General features: G+C 39.3%; 1 protein-coding gene across 4 annotated transcripts in view; it reads left to right on the forward strand.

Annotated features, from left to right (window-relative positions):
• ACSL4 (acyl-CoA synthetase long chain family member 4) overlaps positions 1–23,832 on the forward strand; it is a 78,406-nt gene that overhangs the window by 1,054 nt on the left and 53,520 nt on the right. The gene's annotated exons all lie outside the window — the stretch shown is intronic.

Consider the following 23,832-nt stretch of genomic DNA (forward strand, 5'->3'; position numbering starts at 1 on the left):
TCATTGCTCCAAGAAATGACGGTGAGATGCAGAATAAGGGCAAAATGGCATTTGAAAAATGAATCCCTTTGACAGAGTAATAAGCAGTCTGCTTTATTGGTTAATGGCTAAATTGACGCCTCAGTTCATGTACAAAAATGAGGATGTTGGACTAGAGCACAAATAAGGTTCCTCTGGTGTTTTGATTCTAGGACTTCTAAATTCATGCTTAGTTCCATATTGCTGCGTGATGGAGATTTAACCTAATTAAAATCCCATTTCCCGGTAGTTGCTTGTCACTTTAGTTTTTCTTGGATTTTGCCTGTAATAGTTGTAACTGTTCTTGATACATAAGGCTGTGCGCAAGTGGCGATTCAATTACAGTACTGTCAACGAGCATATCAGTCAGGCTTTTTATGGCATAAGGCCTCTTCCTTGAATTGTAAAGTAGCTCTCTTTTTCAACTGAAGCCACTATAGTGTAAGACATGTAAGACTCCTGTTAGAATTAACACCCTCGCCACCATTTAGGTGGAGGATGACAGTAGACCGTTAGTATGCTTGCACCATAGGATAAAGTACCATTTTGTTCTGATATGGGAAGTAATTTGACACTTAAAAAAATCCGTGGGAAGGTGTAATGCAACAATTAAAAGCTTTCCCCCTGAAAACCCTATTAAAAAAAATAAGTGATTCAGATGAACATTTTTGTTTGTGTTTCGGGTAGGGGTGGGATAGGTGGAGGAGAAAGGAGAGTCTTGCCCAATTCAATAAGAGGAGAAATGAATTGGGGCTCTGGAGAGGCTCTGGATCCAGCTCTAGCTAATTGTATAACCCTGAACAACTCACTTAGCCTCTCTTCATTTTTGCATCTGTAAAAGTGCTGTGATGATTGGCAGCGTGAGCCATAAGCCCCCTAATTTGAATTCTTTGTTCTTCTACTGAAAAAAATACATATATAATGAATCTGTATATGTGATCATATGACGTAAGTTGCATTAATGCTGTGCTGTAAGTTCTTAGTTATACCAGTTGCCTAGCGTGTTTTTTTCAAAGATCTGCATATATTTGTTCCAGTGTATGTGTGCACAATTCTTAATTCATCCTTATCAAATGAGTGGAGACTATATGTGGAAGTCTATAAATTGAGAAGCATTTTACAAAAGTCAGGTATTGTTAACTTCTGCTTGCAAGTGAAATGTGTGCATACCACACTCTTTAAAAAATGTCCGTGGCTTTTAGAAGTTTGAAAGTGAATGTGTACATGCTGCCTACTGCCTTGTAACTGTAATTGACTAGGAACTTTGAAGACTATGCTGGCATCTCATTCATTCATTTATCACTCATTGAGCTTATCTCGTTCCTTCAGCTGTCACTTATTTTGTGCCAGGCCACCAGGACATGATGGTGAAGAAGACCATCTTTATGACTTTATAGTCTGGGATGGTTATGGGAGGCTTGTGAAGAGATAGATGTATATACAGTTTATTTTTATTAACAGCAATGACAGCATTCAAATCAGGGACATAAACAAAATCCTGGGGACCTCACAGCTCCATAGGGGAGGAGGAGATGATTGTATTAATTGTAGCCTGTAGCTTCTCTTCCTGGCATTCCTTTTCTCTCCCTTCCTTGACTTTCAATTCCTGAGACGTAGCAAAAATAAAAGCTTGATTTTTCCACTCCTATCACTGGCTGGTGTTCTATACTCTTTTTCATTCTTTGTCTTTTAACCATTCATATTGAGGTAGCTGTAGATTCTCATACAGTTCTAAGAAACAATACCCTTTCTCTAATTTTCCCCGGTGGTAACATCTGCACAGCTGTAGTATAATACCACAACAAAGAAACTGAAATAGATACAATTCATCCACCTGATTCAGAGATCACCAGTTATCCGTGCACTCATTTGCCTGTGTGTATTTAGTTCTGTGCAGTGTTATCATATGGGTAAATGCATGTAACCACCTCCAGGGTAAAGATACAGTTGCATCACCATGAGGATCCCTGGTGTTGCCCTTTTATAGCCACAGCTATCTCCCTCCCTCGCTGATCCCCGGCAGCCACTAATCTATTTTCCATGCCTATAATTTCATCATTTCAAGAATGCTATATAAATGGAATCATACAGTATGTAACTTCTGGAGATGGGCTTTTTTTTTTCTTTCCCTCCATTTAGGGTGGTTCCTTGGAGATTCTTGTAGGGAGTCTATCTTGTATCCAGTTAGTTCCTTTTCACTGCTGAGTCATATTCGGTGTGTATACATGCCCCTTGGCTGTGTTGTATTCCATGGTGTGGATATGCCCCAGTTTGTGTCACCATTCACCGATTGAAGGACATCTGGTTGTTTCCTGGTTTTTGTTCTGAACCAATTATAAATAAAGCTCCTATGAACGAGTGTGTACTGGTTTTTGTGTGAACACAAATTTCCATTTTTCTGGGGTAGAGGCCCAAGAGTGCCGTTGCTGGTGGTAAGGTAGTTGCGTGTTTCCTCTTAAAAGCAACTGCCTAACTGTTTTCCAGAGTGGCTGTACTATTTTGTGTTCCCGCCAGCAGTGTATGAAGGCTCTTCATCTTTGCAGCATTTGCCATTCTTACTGTCTTCTGTTTTAGCCATTCTGATTGGTGTCTAGCGTTATCTTGTCACAGTTTTAATTTGCATTTCCTCAGTGGCTAATGATGTTGAACATCTTTTCATGTGCTGATTTGCCATCTCTGTATCCTCTTTGGTGAAATGTATGTTCATGTATTTTGTCCATTTTCTTGTTAGTTTTTTTTTTTTTTGTACTGTCGCGTTCTGAGAGTTCCTTATATATTCTAAATACTAGTCCTTTGTTAGGTACATGGCTTGCAAATATATTCTCCCAGTCTGTAGCTTGTCTTTTCATCCTCTTCACAGGGAGTTTCAAAGAACAAAAGTCTTTAATTTTGATGAGGTCCAGTTTATCAATTTTTCCTTTTACGGATGGTGCCTTTGGTGTCAAGGGGTCTTCTGTGCCTTTGTTATTTAATTTTATTCCTTGCTGTTCTGTATAACATTCAATATTTCTGTAAGCAGTGGAACATTTTTTCATTTCAGCGATCCTAGAGCTCAAATGTGTTCTGTGAACAAGTGGCCTTGATGGCTTAGAGGGTGAATACATACTCACACGTGCTCTTGCTATATTAAAATGGCTGCCATCTTTTGTGCCTTGAAAATATAATTTCTGCCTTACCAGGCTGTGAAGTGTTAAAATTAATATTTTAAAATTAAGTGGATATGATGTGCCAAGGAGATTTTTGGTTTCATTTTCTAAATTAAAACTATTTTGGCAAAACTGTATAGGTTTTTTGTTTTTTAGTCAAGGTTTTTGGTAAGTGATCCAAAGAACAAATCTCTGTTCTCATTTAATGTTTCCTTCTGTGTTTCAAGTAGTGAGGTCATGACTCTTGACCATGTATTTAGTAGGCTTTTTATACTCAGTGTTGATTACCAGAATAAGGAATAAAAGTATGTCTAGACTCTGTATTTTCCTTTTAGAGTAGTTACTTAGTGTTCATCTTCATTTTCTTTAAAAATTATATTTTGAACAATGGACGTGCTCCTTTTATGAGAACTTATAGGAAAAGGTTAGTGAATAATTTTGAGAGTATTCATTTCTGTAAGATGATACCGAAATTATTAGTTGTCCCTTCTGTGTCACCATATTTGCTCAAATAAGTGTACAGCTAGGGGAGAGGGTTCCTATTTGATAAAGATCAATCACTGGTGAAAGGCAAGGGCTGGCAAAATACTGCTGGTGTCCAAATCCTGCCCACTACCAATAAACTTCTCTTGGAACGCAACCACATCCATTCATTTATACTTTGTCTGGCTGCATTCAAAACACAGTATCGGAGTCAAAACAGAGAATGTATGGCCCCCAAAGCCTATTTACTCTCTGGACCTTTCCAAACAAAGTTTACCCAGAGATAGAGCAACCTTATAAATTATTAAGTCCCTGTGTTCTGAAGGAAATTTAGCAAACTTAACTTTGACTTTTAGTACCTTTTATTTTATTTTATTTTATTGTACCTTTTAGTTACATTTCCATGGGAAGCTGTGGTTCAGAAGAGTGTATTCATTTTCTTTACTAAGTCTATAAGGCGCTGTGGTCTAGGAGCAGCAGTAAGGAATGGATGGAGGGTTGGGAAAGTGGATTTTGTTGTTTTTCTTGTTAAGTGTGGGCTATTTCACCATGATGCAGATGTTCAGATATGGCAACTGGTGAGATTCAGCAAGAGGTCTATGCATTTGTGATGGCCTTCGGAGATTCTAATTGTAAGCCAGGGTGCTGGTGACAGAGCCAGGTACAGCAGTGCTGTCGCCCCTGCTCCCAGCACTGCTCCCAAACCTTTAAATACATAGTAGTCTAGGCCTATCAAGCCGAACTCAGACTGTTGGTTTACTGTTTTGTTTGCATTGCTTTCTTTTGTCAGTTCGAAGCTGACACTTTAGTTTTCTTAAATGCCCTATGGATGATGTTGAAAATGGAAATTGAGTGAGGACAGTTGGCTCTACATCGGGAAAGAAATGGATCCCTGCCTCCCATCATATACAAAAAGAAATTAAGGATGTATTAAAAAAATTAGGTATATATTTTTAAAACTTCTGGAAAGTATAAGACAACCAGAACAGAGTTAAAATGCAAGTGACGGGACTAGGGGAAAATACCATTTACATATGCAATAGAAGCTTTAATTGACTTCTACCTAATTGACTCACCACATGACATGATGCCCTTCGTTTCCTTTGTAAAATGCACTGCACTGAACACTTGCTATTAGTAGGCTGATCTCCAGTATGCCAGTATGCTTGAGGACCCACCATTGGAACAGATGCTTTTGTTACTTAACCTATAAAAATTTACAGATGAAATGATACGATGTCTGGGATTTGCTTCAAATTTTGTGGGGGATGGGGTGGAGGTGAGGAGTGCATAGAGATGTAAAAAAAAATAAAATTCAGCACGTGTGAATAATTGTTGAAGCTGGGTGATGGATATAGTCAAGTCATTATAACAAAACGAATCGAGTGTTTTGGAGAGTTGATGAAAACAAGTGACTACTGTCCAGTTAGGTGTGGGTAAGACGACAAAAGATTTGTATAAAATAAGGGAAAAATCTAAAGTTTTCTTCACTCATAGTGCTTTCTAAGTGCCTTTTAAGTTATTTGAAGTTATACATTTTCTAAGAATTCAGTTTAAATTGCTTCATAGTCAGTGGGCCCGGAGTTAAAGAAAAAGGTCTTCTTGGCCCTCTATCAAAAGTTTGAGGAATGTGTGTACATTTACTACTGATGAAATGTTTGTCATGTGCATATTTCTTATGATTGTTTACCTTAATTGACCTTTTCAATGAACTTATCAACTGTTCCAAATAACATTAGATAAAAAGGCTTCTACTATATACTCTGGTTTCTCTTCAGTTCACATAAATCTTTCACCTTTTACTAAAAAATTCTTCTGTATAATATCCATGATATATAAAGAGCTCCTACAAATCAATAAGAAAGAGGCACACGTTAGAGAAAGTAGCAGAGGGTTATAAATTGGCGTTTCCCAGAAAAAGAAAGAAAAATGATGAATAAGAAGAAAGATCCTTAAGTTCCGTCTAGTAATTAGGGAAATGAAAACCATTTTTCCCCAAATACATTGGTAAAACTAAATATAATATCCACTTTTAGCAAAGAAAGGGGTACTATCATACACTGTTACTGAGAGTGCAGATTGTATAGCTTCTTGATAAAAAATACCCACATCCTTTCATTTTAAAATGTACGTATGTTTTGACCCAGCAATACTGTTAGGAAACTAGGGAAATATCTGCACATGTGTATGAAGGATACATGCAAGGTTTCACTGTAGTGAAACTGGTCATAACAGTGAAACCTTCAGAGCAACCTGAATGTCCATCAATAGGGGAGTTATTTAAATAATAATATGCTGTTCTATGGAATACCATAGGGCTATTAAAAGAAACCCTCAGACCTATATAAACTGACAAAGGAGTTCCAAAGTACGCTGTTAAAGGAGGGAGGTTCAGAAGGAGGGAGTCAGCCCTGTCCACCATACCACGATTCCACTTACCTAAAAACAACAGCGGACCTTTACTATGTGTGTGGATAATACAAAAAGGTCTGATTGATACATACCGTCTCTGGGGGAAAAGGGAGTGTTGTTAAAGGAAGGCATACTTTAATTTTTTACCCTGTACAGTTCTAGGGTGAGTTTCTAAATTTGTGATCACTATTTTGACAGTGATTATACGATGAATAGTCTGACATATTTATACCCTGGAGGATACTTACACTCCTTTTCTCGATATTGTGCATTATATGATGACACTATGCTAGAAATGCAGTGCTTTGTGTTTAGTGAGCACTCGGTACTTTTTTGGTAATTTCTCCCTTAGTTAAAGTACTAGTTATATCTTTTAGATTTTCTACACTAAAAATTTAAGTATAAAGAAGTATAAAGGCACTGTAATTCCATACCCAGGGAGATCTATTGCCAACTTTTGGGTATATATGTTTGTGCACACATATCTGTGTACACACACATAGGGGCACTTGCATGCACACATACGCACACATATGCACATGTGCAAACGTATCTTTGTACAAAAACGGGTTCTTACTCTATATACCGATTTGTAACTTGGCTTCCTTCAACTTGGCATTATATTGTGCGCATCTGTCAGGATTGGTAACTACGAATAAGTGGAAAAGACCTCTTGGTGGGAAAGGAAAAACACTGCTATGTAAATACAGTGTTCTAGTTAAAATAACTGGTTTCTAGGACAAACTATAATCTTACCAAAAAAAAAGTCATGGTCACCAAAAGTAAATAACCAAGGAATTTAAAAATTCTCAATGTTGAATCAGTTCAGTTCTGTTTTGAATTTAACTATGAGCATGTTCTTTAAATTGTAGTTACTAGTAATGATGTATAAGTGCAATATATCACAATGTCATTAGCAATCTGTTTTGGATTGAGGTTTTTTTTTTTTTTTTTTTTTTTTTTAGAGGGGGAAAGAGGGGTGAGGCACAGAGGGAGATGGAAAGAGAGACTCTTAAGCAGGCTCCACACCCAGCATGGAGCCCAACTCGGGGCTCCATCCCCCAACCCTGAGATCATGACCCGAGCCGAAATCAAGAGTCAGATGCTTAACCAACTGGGCTACCCAGGCACTCCAAGGAGTTTGATTTTGACAAGGACTTTAAAACTGAACTTGAACAGTTACTTTGATTCAGAGAAAAAACAACAGTTCTAATTTTTGGTAAAGGTATGGGCATATTTGTATTCTTTTACAAGTTATAAAAGTGAAGAAAATCTATGTTTTCTGTAGCAACATGAATCTTCATCTCTGATATCTCCGTCTGTAGTATATAAAACTGAATATTAGAACTGTGTTAGAGGATCAAGTTTGATTTGGGCAAGTACATATGCATTCTCTCATGTCATCTAGAGGCATTTTTTTAAAAAGTTTATTTAAATAATCTCTACACCCACCGTGGGGCTTGAACCCACAACCCCAAGATCAAGAGTTGCAGGCTCTTCCGACTGAAGCAGCCACAAGTCTGTCTAGAAGAATTTATTAGGTACATCCACTAAAGGTTCATTATAACCTCTTCCGGGTTTATGCTGTGAACTTAAGAGGTGAAAATTTTACCTTTACGTTACACTGAATACTTTTTGATACTTTAACTATTTTTAATGAATTCAATAGAGTACCAAAAGAGTCTGCCTTGCAGACAGTGGTGTGAATGTGAAGACACATGGTAGCTGCTTGTGTTTTTGCTGTGGCGATTGAAACAGTGTCCCTGTTCTCCAAAGCTGTGCATCTTGGTTTTTTGGGACCTGATTTTGCAACACGAGGGTTTTTCTCTCATAGGTGCTGTCAAAGGAGCAGATTTTACAGAGGAGTCAGGATAGAGGTTCTGTATTTCCCACTTGATTAATGAGAGGGGCATGTGAGAGTCGACTGTTACGGAGGTGTTGAAAACATTAGTGGTAGATTCTAGCGGTTGTGAGGTGAATGCAGTGGAAGGCCAGGTGAAATACCTGGTTTCTCTTAGGTATTCTGTGTATTGTCTTGAATATGTGGTTAAAGGATTTAAATACGATTAAAAAAGCAGTGACTGGGTGGCTCAGTTGGTTAAGCGACTGCCTTCGGCTCAGGTCATGATCCTGGAGTCCCAGAATCGAGTCCCACATCGGGCTCCCTGCTCAGCGGGGAGTCTGCTTCTCCCTCTGATCCTCTTCCCTCTCATGCTCTCTATCTCTCATTCTCTCTTTCTCAAATAAATAAATAAAATCTTAAAAAAAATAAAGCAGTGATAGGGTTTCGAAGGACCACTCCCCTGGAGGTACCCAAGTGAGGAGTCATCAAAGAAAATCTGGAGAAATGAGCAGAGCTGCTACCGTTGAGATGGGGATCATTCACTATGCTAAGAATATGTTAGTCGTTTCTGCTTCTCAGATGAACTGAAAGCTCAACGTTTCCCTCAGACAGGAAACAGGAACTTGGTGAATGAGCTTAAAATTCAGCTGTGGCTTTGAAAACTGAAGAGAAGTGAGAGTTAGCACTAATATCTCATGGGATGAATCCAAATAAAAGATGCTATGTTCCACATGACCACTGCAGATACGGAGAAGTTGCTTAAAAGAAAAATCCTAACTTGACCGAGGGGTCGAACTGGACAGAACTAGCTATAAACAATTGTCAGATGAATGTGTTTTAGGCAAACAGCAGAAAAGAGAAAAGCAGGCTGGGGAAAATGGCATTCTTCTAACTGGAACCACAGAAACCTTCAGGATTTGGTCAATTGCAAGGTTGGTCTAGGATGGTTTGAAGTGTTTGGTAAAATATTTGGAATTCCCTCGGTACCCAGGCAGTTCCTTACAGGAGTAGGTTAGAATTTCTGTGAATAAGTAGTTTCCATAACCAGGAAACTAGAAAAGATGCAGGGTTCAGGCTCATTTTTGGTGAATTATAGCAGCCCACAGATGGGAAGCTATGTGGTGTTTATTTCCCCAAATAGAAAGAAATGTAAGCATTAGCATATTCATTCAAATACAGTTACATTACACATTTTTAAGCAAAATGATTGAACTCATTGGGATGTTGTACAACTCAAATTTTCCCCCAGAAAGTTTTGGATTCCTAGATTTTGTTTTTAGTGTCAAGTATAAAGGTCAGGATTTTCATATGGAAGCAGATTTCTAATTTATATACATATTTACATTAATTTTAATATTGTCTTGACCACCAAGGCATTGTTGAGTATTAAAATGTTTGTAGGGTGGTAGTTTTCTTTAGGAACTATCCCCCAAAGAATTTATTCTTTACAGGTGGTATCCCTTAAAGTAGTTTTAGAGGAGACAGCTGCAAAATGGAAACCTTCATGAACCCCCTGCTGCCTTTTTATTCTTGTTTTGAATTGGAATCCCCCCACCTAACTTTCACAGCATTTCTTTGGGGACTACGTGGGTAGAAGTGCATGAGGGATGATTCTTGACTCCAGGCATACAAAATATTCGGTGGGTTTAAAATGACATCTAGCTCGGGGCGCCTGGGTGGCTCAGTCAGTTAAGCGTCTGCCTTCGGCTCAGGTCATGATCCCAGGGTCCTGGGATCGAGCCCCGCATCGGGCTCCCTGCTCTGCGGGAAGCCTGCTTCTCCCTCTCCCACTCCCCCTGCTTGTGTTCCTGCTCTCGCTGTGTCTCTCTCTGTCAAATCAATCAATCAATCAATCAATCAATCTAAAAAATAAAATGACACCTAGCTCAGTGGGGCCCCCCCTGGAGCTGCTGTAAGCATAGGTGTCATACAAGGTGGCACCCTGGCCCTTGAGACAAAGAAGTGTCAGATGTGTCAGTGCCCAGATGGCTCCCCAATCCCTGTCTCATCTCTGTGGTAGCCTGCATCTATGTCCTTGTTCTTTGCTTATGTGAAATGATTGTGTGGAGTGATTGGCCTATGGTTGCAGTGATAACATTTGGTGAAATGGGAGAGCTGTCCCTAACACAACTTTCAGACAGCTGATCTTGTTCTCAAAAAGCCCCTGGCCCTAAAGATGGTGGGTTTTGTTTTGTTTTGTTTTGTTTTTAAACCTCATAGGGAGAAAGGGCTTGCGTACAATCTTGTTTCTCATTGTCCTCAACTGAGGAAGATGCACCATCTCCCTGCCTGTCTTTGATTGAAGGGATGTGTTGCTTTAAGGCACAGCAGGCAGGAAACAGGAAGTGGGTGCTATACTAGGGCATTACCAAAGGAGTAGGAAGTGGCAGTGAATATATGATCTATACCCAGAGTGTATGTATCTTAAGGTTTGAAAACCAGGAATCTCAACTCGAGTGCTATGAAGACATATTTCAAAAACCAGTTGTAGCCTATGGGGTTCTTTAAGCTAAGAGTATATATATTGAGAAGGCCTGCCATGTTTAATTTGATGATACCACAGTCTCCAGTGGAAATCTGCAAAATTGAATCAAAACTCTTTATCTTTTTCAAAGGTGGGATCATTGCTACATAACACATGTTACTTTAATGACCTCAGTGAGATGCAAGCAACTCATTTTTATTGAATAGGTAATTATGATCTATCCTTTATTTTGTTACTTTTCTACTGAAGTATAGTTGACACACAGTATTCTCTTAGTTTCAGGTGTACAACATAGTGATTCGACATTTGGATACATTGCAAAAATGATCACCACAGTGTATACTTACCATCTGTCACCACACACAGGCAATTCTTTCTGAAGCAGCTAATTTGGGTTGCAAGAACTGTTTTTCAACCTAGAGTTGATTTCTCTAATTTTGCACCCTTCCTAGCTAATGTAACACTGTGGTAGCTTCCTTCGTCCCTTCTCCTCTAGATATTACAACATTTTGTCATGAGATCATGAGAAAAAGTTGTTTTTTTAAAAAAAGATTTTATTTATTTGACAGAGACACAGCGAGAGAGGGAACACAAGCAGGGGGAGTGGGAGAGGGAGAAGCAGGTTTCCCGCCGAGCAGGGAGCCCGATGCGGGGCTCGATCCCAGGACCCTGGGATCATGACCCGAGCCGAAGGCAGACACTTAATGACTGAGCCACCCAGGTGCCCCGAGAAGAAGTTGCTTTTTGCATTGGGTAGAGTGACTCAGAATTTGTTTAGGATGCAAAATCATTTCTTAGATTTGTTACCTCTGCTGCTGACCTCTACCTCCCGTGTGTAAGGAAATCAGTAATGTTTCAAAGTGGCATGGTTATTTGAGTTGCATAAAATTGTTCTGTGGGATGACCTTCTAAACATTGGGAATTTGTGTTGAGTTTGGTACTTGGCCAGGTCTTTGGCCACATCCTGCTATTGCTAGACCTTTAAAAAAAATTTTTTTTTCCTCTGGCTTTTCCCGGCACTGCCCCATTGCCGCTGAAAGATCAGGATGTTGCCTGGGCTTCGCACCAGGTGCAGAACCTCGGGGCCTTCCTCTTCTACTCACTGGCACAGCAGCCCTAGGAACCCTAAGATGGAGATGTTGGAACTGTTTTGATAATACCTTTTCTTATTCTTTAAAAATCTGGCCAGTAAGCCACTGTCACATAATCATCAGACCTGAAGATATATAGTAACAGAGGACTTTGGCTTTCAAACCTTCCTCTGGATTGACCTCGGTTTTGCTTTTGAGGAAGAGTAAGCAGCAGATTGGCCCATATTCCTATTAAAAGCAAAGCGCCTTCTTGCCTTTTACTGCTGCTCACATTGGTTGCAGATGCTTCAAAGAGGGCTGAATTGTAACCTAGTTTAAAGACGATATATTTTAGATTAAATGTTCACAGAAATAATTGCAATGGGGTGTCTTCTGGGCAAATGACATTGCAGACTCTGCAGAAGTTCAGTGCTTCAGGGGTACGTGGGTGAGATCTGCTAGTAGGAAATAGCAACACTGTTGACATTGTAGCAGGTTTCTTGGCTGACCTTTGTATGGTACATACTCCCCCACAAACAGCAGTGTTTCATGGAGATGGGACAAAGACTCCTGCTCTTCTTAGGAGTTTCTAGTGCCTTGGTGCTTCTCTTTAAATCTGTTTTTGAAGTTCTTTTTGTGGGTCTCATCCTGTGCAAAATTGCCTTATATTGAGGCATTACTTCCAAGTAATAAAACCTCTGTTGGGCATGTTCCACAGTGGAACTAGCCTATTCCAAATTTTATGCTGCTTACCAGAGTAGTGGTGTAACGCGAGGGCAGTGCTGTTTGTAAGTAGCTGGCTAGTGGTCTGCAGGTGAAATTGATCACGACATTTTAGTTCTGGGTTTGTGTTTTCCAGCTCTGCATTTTTCTTTCCTTTACTGTTTTTCAGAAACTCACTTTCATACTTTGGCTTTGCAAACTTTTCCTTGCCCCGGTATTTGAAGGAAGTTTTTAAAAAGAACATTTTAGGCAAGCCAACTATGACCTGAGCAGTAACAGGTATAACTGGATAATCCCAGAGGATAGCTATTATTATTATTAGCTTTTTAAAGAGTATATACTTGCCTGGTTGGGCTATTATTATAGGGTCAATGGTTGCCTCATGGGTGACCCTCCTTTCCTATTTTACCTATATGTCTGCTCTCTGTGTTAGTCCACTTACAGTATTATCTACTGAATAGTAAGCTCCACAAGGACAAGGCATAGTGTGTGCTCACTGAATATTTTTTTGAACGGACACATGGGCACACACCTGTAACTGCCCAGGATTTGGGAAACTAGGTTTTGAAAAATATTACAAAGGAAATGGGTCGTTGCTGACTGTACTTATTTTTAATTCCTTTCCTCAAATAGAAATGTTAGTATGGTGGTAAGTCTTCAGTAATGATGATTATAAAACCAAAGAAAAGAGAGACTTAACCATTTGTTTCCTGCTTCAGTGAGACAGTGCCCAATAGGGTGATATCACTTTCATATTTAGGAGAGGCCATATTGTATGACAGCCTTTACACCTTTCTATTGTCGTGCTACAGGGCATAAGGAACTTCCTGTCAAAGAAGTTTTATTTCAATGTATTCTCAATTATATATAGGGATCTCTTAACCAAATGGATTCCTTCTTTTAGATTTTTCAAATGTGATCTTAGTAAATGGCTTATTTTGAAAAACAAATGCTTCATTTGGAATAATTTTAGATTTACAGCAAATTTGTAAAGATAGTTCAGAGGTCCTGTACATCTTTACCCAGCTCCCCCTTAATGTTAACGTTTATGTAACATTAGCATAGTACTGTTAACTAAAAACTATAAAATTTATTTGGATTTCTTGAGTTTTTCTACTGGTCTTTTTTTTTTTTTCTTCTGTTCCAGGATCCAAAATTGTTAACACATGTTTATTTTAGAAAACATGTAGATGAAAAGACAAAGTATGGGTAATCCTCCCTACTCAGAGCCAGCTCCTGATATTTTTAGTACACATCCTTCCATATTTTTTTCTATAGAGAATAGAAATCTGTCCCCCCACCAAAAAAAAAACTATTTCGATTTTCCTAAAAGACAAGTCACAAAAATGTGTTTTATATACTGTTTTGTAATTTCTTTTTGCACTTAATATAGCATTTTTTTCTGTGTACATCTTCCCTCGGCTGATGTTTTTAACATAGTTTAATCTATTCCCTTCCCTTAAGACATTTTATTGTTTCCATAGTTAATTCTTCATGACCTAAGGCCAAACTATGCATGTGTTCTCACCCTCCCCCTGCCATAAACCTGAGAAGTATGACACACTCTTCTCAGTAACAGTGGATCATTAAGCCAGTGATTCCAAATACCTGTGTATTAGGTTGAACCATTTGAAATTGCTGTTTGCTGGCATGTAGCAGGTTTTTGACTATATTGGCAATTTTGTATGGGTCATCCTACTAGTTTGAAAAAGCTTTCTCAATTATTCTGATCTCTTCCCCTGCCATTCTCGTTCCACTGAGAATCCCTGGCCTCTCACTCTACTGAGTATCTCTCCATTTGGAATGGTGAGCTGACACCAACATTTTGTCAGGCAAAAATGTTGACAAATTCCCCTTCCAGGTGTCGCTGATAAACAGGATCCTTAAGATGTATGCCTGTGTTGGTGACATATGCAGAGAACTTGCCTCCAGTGAATTGTATCTGCCCACCTGTATAAGGAAAATAGACTTCTGAACATTCAACCCAAGCTTTATGCAAGATAGCCCGATGGCTCGCTCTCCTGGTTCCATACCTGTATGGATACCTGTATAGGATAGCCAGGGATACTGGTGCCACCCAGTGGTACCTTATAGAGGAGCGGCTGATGTTGCTCTCCCACTATCCAGCATATCAAATACTTTCATTTTTTCCCTCCCCTTTCTTTCATGCACTTCCGTGTTCATTATCTCCCCTTCCTTTCCTTCCCTCCACCTATGCCAGGGCACTTGTGGCTTTCATTTAGCCCGGCTGATAATATTCAGGGAGATACACTAGCCATGTAATTTTGCTGTGATAATCCTTATTTAAATAAAGGCTTTAGAACATGAGACATGAAATGATAAGTAACACACTGAACAGACTGTTATTTGCTCTGCTTATGAAGGTCATGATTCCTACCCCAAAAGGGCATCGAGTTTGTATTCTGTCAGAACATGGCATTTGTCACGTTTAATTTCAAGCTTCTTAGTTATAGGAGAGGGAAGCACTTTTATATAGCTCAGATAGGAAGAGGCGTACACGTCTACCTCAGAGGGAAAGATTTAACTTGGAAATCACTTTTTGGTTTCCTTCATGCTTAGTATGACTGGTTAATTCATTCCATGTTCATTCCAAAACTGTTGGGTAAGCACCTACAATGTCCCTGTACTGTGCTCGGTTCTGGGGATTATACTGAGAATCAAGACAGACGTGGCCTCTGCCTGTAAGGAGCTTACCAGCCCAGCAAGGGAACAGCAACTTGAACGAGTTTAAGTGCCGCGGTATATGGGTGCCCACAGAGCAAAAAGCAGAGGCACCTGACATAATGTGGGGAGGTCAAGGAAGGCTCTTTAGAAGTGCCCTTTTAACTAAGACGTAAAGGAAGCCAGGGAAAGGGAGAAGAGAATGTTCTTGGCAGAAGGAAAAGCATGTGCTAGACTCTAGGTGAGAGATTAAGCTTGGTGCTTTTGAGAAACTAAAAAGTTTATAATGGCTAGAGCCCTGAGATCAGCTTGATTTAAGCCTCACAAAAGTCCTCTCAAGAGGGAGTAATATAGTATTCCCTCCATTTTAGAGTTGTGGCAAATGAAGTAAAGAGGTTAAATAACTTGCCTGAGGTCACCCAATGCTAGTAAGGGGCACAGCCAAGAGCTAGACCCAGGCCATCTGGCCCCAGCGTTTTGGCTCCTAACTACCATGGTAGACTGCCTCTCAACAGGGCACTGTATTATATTGGAGCTTCATTGTCTATTTCTTTAGCCTTCGATGAAGCATAAGACCTTATCCTGTTAATCTGTGGTCTTTTCTTCGAACTGGCCAAGTTAAACACAGTTTTTCTTAGTAAACTGAATGTTAGGCTCTACTAGACATGGACTATTCCGAGAGCTGGAGCTTATAATGTGGGGGAAAATTCCTTAAGCTTACAGCATCTGGGGTAGCCCAGAAACTCTCCAGTTTGCTTTGGTCTTACATTATTGATTGGAAATCAAATACTTCATTTGATATGCAACTCTAAGGTTGCTAACCCATATTTTCCAGAAAATCATAGATGGGAAGTTACAGTTAGTTGTATTTTTTTTTTTTTTTGGTAAAAAAATGAGTAATATGTATTCCCTGCAAGGCTAGAATTTTTGCCTGATTGCTAAAGTTAATTTGGCAATATCTTTCTCTCTGACCTTTAAGTTAGTTAAAGGATAAATACAACTTCTTTAAAAAAAAATTATTTATTTAGAGAGTGCATGTGCATGCAAGTGGGGGGGAGGGGCAGAAGAAGAGGGAGAAGAGAATCTCAGGCAGACTCCACACTGAGCATGGAGCCTGATGCTGGGCTCAATCTCATGACCCTGAGATCATGACCTGAGCTGAAATCAAGAGTCGGTCGCTTAACCAACTGAGCCACCTAGGCGCCCCGGGTAAACACAACTTCTTAAATAGGATGACAGTCTTTAAAAAGTTGTATAAATTAAGGACCTATAAATGGAGATATTTTCTTACAGTGGATCTGATTTATCCTTTTATGTACTTAAAATACATGTATGTGTTTTATTTTTTTTATTTTTTTAAAAGATTTTATTTATTTATTTGAGAGAGAGAGAATGAGAGAGAGAGAGCACGAGAGGAAAGAGGGTCAGAGGGAGAAGCAGACTCCCCGCCGAGCAGGGAGCCCGATGCGGGACTCGATCCGGGGACTCCAGGATCATGACCTGAGCCGAAGGCAGTCGCCTAACCAACTGAGCCACCCAGGCGCCCTCACGTATGTGTTTTATAAGTTGAGGAATTGACTTCAGTTTGAATTTATCCATGAAGTTTTTTTTAAAGGTTTTATTTATTTATTTTAGAGAGAGAGTTGCTCGAGTAGGGGAAGGGGTAGAAGGAAAGAATCTTTAAGCGGACTCCCCGCTGGGCTCCATGTCAGGACCCATAGCATCATGACCTGAGCTGAAACCAAGAGTCTGACGCTTAAACTACTGAGCCATCCAGATGCCCCTCAGTTAAGGTTTTAGTCTAGATTTTGGAAGTTGGATTATAAAGATTCAGTTGTATGTAAACTAAGGTTGTCATAATTTTGCATTGTTGAAACACTTGGAATAAAGAACTGTGTGTGTGTATGTGTTTGTATGCTTAATAGCACAAAGCTGGTACTTTCATTTACTTACCCATTTGCATATGACAGTGGATTCAGTCGAGAGTTAAGTATTTTTCTCTGGGAGTGAAGGTTGGCTTTGCTGATGTAGCCATATGTTCTTGCCTTTTTCTTTTGTGGGACAGAGTTAGGGTTATCACTAGAGTCATCACTAGGGATGTTTTGCCAAAAAAAGGGGGGGGTGGGGACTCTGACAATAATTACACTGGGCCAACAGGTAAACCTGGGGACAGTCTTTGGCAAACGGGCAAGTGTGATCATCATCATTTTAAACCAGTTCGTACAAATTTGTGAGCTTAGCTTCAGAGGCACTGGTCAACCCAGTTGAATTAACCAGCAGCCACAGATCAATTTCCCTTGACTTCGGAGTAAAAACATTAATTTTCAAGAATAGTATGTATATCAATGAGCTGTATTCTTTTTTTTTTTTAAGACTTTATTTATTTGACAGAGAGAGACACAGCGAGAGAGGGAACACAAGCAGGGGGAGTGGGAGAGGGAGAAGCAGGCTTCCTGCTGAGCAGGGAGCCCGATGCGGGGCTTGATCCCAGGACCCCGGGATCATGACCTGAGCTGAAGGCAGACGCTGAATGACTGAGCCACCCAGGCACCCCTCAATCAGCTGTATTCTTTGGATAATTTTTAGTGTTGTGAACTCTGTGCTGCTAGGCCCTTTTGAGGTTATTACAGGACACGCTCATAGCTGTCTGGGGCCTTACAGGAAGTAAGATTACTTAATGATATGGAATGTCTGAAGCAAGATAGTCTTAGGTAAGGTGATACACTCCGAAGTTCAGAGTAGTTGGTCCCAGAGTTGAGGTTGTAAACAAGTGGATATTGATGGAGAATTAACCTCTGAAATGCCCTCCCTTCAAAATCCTTCTTACCACCCAAGTGGAAGGCAAAGAGATGATACCCATTAGGTGCCTTTTGCTTGTGATACTTTCTCTGAGGGAAGGCCTTGATTCCCCCTAGGGTGCTGATTCTGGTCAGATGAAAAACCTTTTCCTTGGGCAGAAGAGTTGGCGAGTCTGAGGTGCCTATTAAATCTTACGCAGATACCATCTGACACTTGAGTTCCTGTTTGTTGTAGTAGGATAAGTGAGCGGAATTCTGGGCTTTAAAGAAATTATTTGTATTTCAATCCGTGTGGAACCCTTCACGATTGTCTGGCTTTTTGATATCCTCTATTCACTTGCCAGAGGTAGTCAATTTTTCTTAGTCACATTTTGGCATAGGGAACCACAAGGACAGCTAGCTTTAGGAAACCTTTAACACTGTATTTACAGCAAGAAAAAAGAAACTTTGTTATATTTTGCTTCATGGATTAATTTTAAAGATTTTATTTATTTGAGAGAGAGAGAGAGAGAGAGAGAGAGAGAGAGAGAGAGAGAGAGAAAGCACAGGCACGGGGAGCAGCATGGAAGAGGGAGAAGCAGGTGCCCTGCCGAGCAGGGAGCCCGATGCGGGGCTCGATCCCAGGACCCCGGGATCATGACCTGAGCCGAAGGCAGACGCTTCACTGACTGAGCCACCCAGGCGCCCCGCTTCATAGATTATATTGCATGAAAAAGAAGTTTCTTTTACTTTGAGACTAGTTTAGAAACGGAAGTGTCTAATCTTTGTGTAGTACAGTTGAAGTCAACTTTTGGCTCCTTTTACAGTGTCCCTTTATCACTTGAGTAGCGTCTTATTTCTTAGTATGCCTTAGGGGCCATATTCATTGTCACTTATCCACACACACACAAACACAGACACTAGTATGAACTGAAAGACTGATGCTATTTTCCCTACTTATTTATTAAATGATGAAACTAATATGGTCACTGTAGCAGTTTCAGGAAGTGTAGGAAAAATATAAGGATAAAACTAAAAATCACCAATAATTCTCCAGCCTAGGGGTTAACATTTCAGCCAGTAGTCTGCCTGCATATATCTGAGGAAGTTGCTATTGTTCTTTAAGTTACCTCTCAAGCCAATTAAGCTCTGCATATCTTGAACATTTTCTCATATCCTTGAATATTCTTTGGCACTGCTGCGTTTGATGACTGTGTAGCATTTGATCATATGGATGCATCATTATTTCATCAATCTCCATTTGGGCATTTGAAATTTGTTCTAGGTTTTCTGTTCTCTTTATAACAATGATGACTCTTATCTATATTTTTGTGTGTGCGTTCATTTCTGATTAGTTCCTTAGGATATTCCTAGAAGTAGAAAATGAAATTATTAGGTGGGGAGGTATGACATAAGAACTCTTGATGCATATCGCCAAATTGCTTCCTATGAGTTTTGTACCAGTTTACACTTCAGTCAACAGTTTATAAAGTGCCTTTTTGTGTATATTTGGCAGCACTGAGTAATTTCTTGATTCTTAATTGGCACTCCTTTTGATGGAACTTCCACGCATTGCTGTTCTAGTAAAATAAAAATTATTCCTGGTAAATGAAGGTGGGAATGTAATATTAACAGCAGTACTGCAAGAAACTGGTGGCCCTGGATACTCCCGAGAACCATCGAAACAGGCCATGTTTTAGCTCCAAGAGTCTGTGTTTCTAAAAATATATTTTTCCTTTCTCAAGCAGTTTCTCAATCTCAACTTGAGGGGTAAGTGCTAGTTTTTTTCTCCTAAAATTATTGCTCCATGAGTGCTTATTGTCTCTAACTTAGGCTTTTCTGTGCATTTATTAAGACTCATGCTTTTGTTGTCTTTAAAAACAAAATGTGACCTCTGGCAAAAAACATGCAGATTTTGGAAAGTTTTGGTTGTCACACAGGCGTACTTTTTTTTTTTTTTAAGATTTTATTTATTTATTTGACAGAGAGAGAGAGAGAGTGATAGCAGGAACACAAGCAGGGGCAGTGGGAGAGGGAGAAGCAGGCCTCCCGCCGAGTAGGGAGCCTGATGCAGGGCTCGATCTCAGGACCCCGGGATCAAGACCCGAGCCAAAAGCAGCCGCTCAACGACTGAGCCAGCCAGGCACCCCCGTACTTTCTTAAGGTAACAAGCACTCTGTTCAAGTATTCTTCAGGTCCTTGGTATTTGAATGAAAGCCTTATAAATTCAGAATCATCCATGTATCAATACACATCTTGAGTAAACTTGGAAGGAAGACATTTGGTAAGTCCAGTGTTTGGTATGATGCAACCTATTTGGCCAAAATGTTTAAGAATCGGTGTCGTAAGATTGTTGGTCCCAAGTCAAGAATTACCAGTGTGACAGCAATTTTCATCTATTAAAACTTTCTTCCTCCCAGTGGGTGTTTCATGATGGCAAAGCTATACCTTAGGCAGGCCTTACAAGTGGGATTTATTGATGTTTGTGACTTAAAAAAATTCTTATTTAAATGTGATTGACAGATCAAGAACTTTTAAAGAGAATTTTCCCTCTTGATGCTGTTGTTAATTTAATTCTAGGTATGAGAAAGGATAGGACAGTGCACTTTTTTGCTGTTTTCTAATATTCTTTGTTTTAAAGATTTGTTTTTTAGTAATCTCTACACCAAGTGTGGAGCTTGAACTCACAACTCTGAGATCAAGAGTTGCAGGCTCTTCTGACTGAGCCAGCCAGGCGCCCCTGTTTTCTGATATTCTCATATTCATCTTAAGAGTAAAACTAATCAATACTGATTACAAAGAAATTTTTAATTCTGTATAGGGAAGCAGATATTTTCCTAATGTTCTGGAAAGTAGACCCTATTTTAGCTCCTATGGTCATTGGGAGGGGAGAGAGAGGGAAGAATTTATTTTTAGAGACTAGTTCACTACTCCTGTCTTAAAGCCTATTTTGGCTCTGAAAGTGTACAACTTTAGGGGCACCTGGGTGGCTCAGTCATTAAGCATCTGCCTTCGGCTCAGGGTCCTGGGATCAAGCCCCACATCGGGCTCCCTGCTCAGTGTGAAGCCTGCTTCTCCCTCTCCCACTCCCCCTGCTTGTGTTCCCTCTCTCGCTGTCTCTCTCTCTCTCTCAAATAAACAAATAAATCTTTAAAAAAAATGAAAGTGTATGACTTTATAAGTAAGGAGTGGAATTTATATACATCTAGTTTATTTTCCTGTCCCAAGTGAAGCCTAGTACTTACATTGTAGGTTAGGTACTTGTTATTTTTATATACACAATTTACATATATATGTGTATATAATATGTATACATGTATAATTTACCATACTGATGGTAAAACTAAATGTGTGCGTGTGTGTGTGTGTAAAGATACTAATTATAGGGGGAGAGTTTATATAACAAAATGGGTGGTAACATAATTCTAGAGTTGGGAGTATTTCTGTTGGCATTGAAACTAGACTCTGTCTTCAAGCTTGGGTAAAGACAATGGGTGTAGCATAGCATACGTAAGCATTGCTTCAAAACTGAGAAAGCAAAACAAAGAAACTACCCCAGAATACTGCACATTTAACTATGCGAAGAAATATCCATTGTTGTCATGGATATGCAAGTGATATGTTCTTCCACTACTAACAAGAATAATTTTTGAGGGGCGCCTGGATGGCTCAGTCATTAAGCGTCTGCCTTCGGCTCAGGTCATGATCCCAGGGTCCTGGGATCGAGCCCCATGTCAGACTCCCTGCTCGGTGGGAGGCCTGCTTCTCCCTCTCCCATTCCCCCTGCTTGTGTTCCCTCTCTCACTGTGTCTCTGTCAAATAAATAAATAAAACCTTTAAAAAAAAGAGTAACTTTTGAGTTATGAGTAGAACAAAGGACTTTCTGTTTGGCTAACATTGATTATCATCATTCTAAAATATAATGGTAGTTTTTTGTTATAAGTATTTCCCTCAAATATCTGAAGACAATTATGTAAACAGAAATTCTAGCTTAAAAATAGTATAGAATTGTCGAACTACTATGTTGCACACCTAAAACTCATATAACACTGTCAACTATAGTTCAATTTATTTATCAATAAATAAATAGTCACAGATAAAGCAAAGGCTGATATTGTGAAGGAAAAAATGACTTCAACCAGCTGTATTCTCTGACAAGTGTTAGATTTTTTTCTCTTATCCATTCCAACAAATATTTGATGCTATTTCTAAGCCAAAGTGCGATACAGAGATAATAGGATGTAGTCCTTTTCCTGAATGAACTTACTGTTTAGATAAGTGATTAAGATAAATTCACAAATAATACAATTAACTTCTGAAATGCCCTCCCTTCCAAATCCCTTCTTGTCACCTGAGTGGAAGGCAAAGAGATGATACCCATTTGGGTAATGTAATACAGGTTTCAAGCTGTTAGTGAAGAGCTATGAAAGTTCAAAAGAAGGCAAGAAATGTTAGCTCAAGGTATCAGTGAAGATATCCCAGAAAAGGTGGCTTTTGAGCAGAATTCTGGGTAGAAAGAAGGACATGAATAAAGCCTTTGACACAGGAGAATTTCAGAGGATGTCAGTGTGACATAGTTTTTTTTTTTTTTTCAAGGTGGTAAATGGTTTCTTTTGGGTAGAATATAGGTATGGGAGATGTTTTTCTCATTAAATTAAAAATTTATGGTAAAATATTTAATGCTGCCGATGGGAGTATAAATAGGTCCAGCCTTTCTGGAAAGTTATTTTATAGGTGTGTATCAAGAGTTTCCTTTCCCACCCTTCCCACCATGCCCCAGTCTATCTTTGACTTGGTAATCACACTTCGAGGAAATCTGAGGGAAAAGTTTTTATAATCTTGAGGAGGGAGAATGACCCAGAAGCCACAAAGGAGACTACTGATACATGTTATTACTTAAAACATAAAAACCAGTATTTGGTCCAAAGCCCCCAAAGCAAGAGAAGAGCTATACTGGGAACAATATTTGTAGTATGTCAGACAAAGGGTTTATTTCCTTAATATAAAAAGGGCTCTTATGAATCACCAAGAAAATATGATTAATGAAGTGAAAATATTGGCAAAGGACTGGATTCATATTCATTCATATAAGAAATTTAGATATAGTGAAACATTTTAATATATTCATTGAAAATTATCAAAAAAGTGTTTCTGGCACCTGTTGAACAGAATTCAATTCAGTGTTGGAGGGGATGTGGAGATATGGGCATATTTTTTTAAAAAAATTGTTTATTTGGGAGAGAGCACACGCAAGTGCTTGGGGAGGGAGGAGGGAGAGGAAGTGAGATAATCCTCTAGCAGACTCCCCAGGACCCTGAGATCATGACCTGAGCTGAAATCACTTACTCAACCAACTGAGCCACCCAGGCACCCTGAAATGGGCATATTAATTTTGGTGGGAATGTGAAATGGTATATTCTCTTTTAGAGGGCATTAAAATTTGGGGAGGATGTGAATAAATTTTAGACTTTTACAAAAGTGTTGCAAGAATAGTACATCATATCCATGGACCCTTCCCCTACCTCCTCCTAGTGTTAACATTTTACATAGTTATAGTACAATTAATTAAAACTGAGAAATTAATATTGGTATAATACTATTAACTAAACTACAGACTTTATTCAAATGTAATCAGTGTTTCTATTAACATCTTTTTTCTGTTCCAGGATCTAATCTAGGCTCTCACATTACATTTAGTTATCATGTCTCTTTAGTCTCTTTTTTTTATACTTTAATTTTTTATTTTAATTCCAGTTTACAGTGTTATATTAGTTTCAGGTGTACAATATAGTAATTGAACACTTCCATTCATCACCTGGTGCTCATCACAAGTGCCCTCCTTAATCCCCATCACCTATTTCACCCAACGCCCCACCCACTTCCCCTCTGGTAACCATCAGTTCTCTGGAGTTAAAAGTCTGTTTCTTGGTTGGTCTCTCTGTTTCTCTCCCTTTGCTTGTTTGTTTTGTGTCTGAAATTCCACATATGAGTGAAATCCTACACTATTTGTCTTTGTCTGACTGACTGATTTTGTGTAGCACAAGACCCTCTACCCCTCCTTAGTCTCTTCCATGAAAATTCCTCAGTCTTTGTCTTTCATGACCTTAACAACTTTGAAGAATACTCGGTACTTTATAGAATGCCCCTAATTTGGGTTTGCCTAATGTTCTTTCTTGGTAGCTTGAGATGATGT

The sequence above is a fragment of the Zalophus californianus genome, chromosome X (assembly GCF_009762305.2).
Source record: "Zalophus californianus isolate mZalCal1 chromosome X, mZalCal1.pri.v2, whole genome shotgun sequence".
NCBI classification, from domain to species: domain Eukaryota; kingdom Metazoa; phylum Chordata; class Mammalia; order Carnivora; family Otariidae; genus Zalophus; species Zalophus californianus.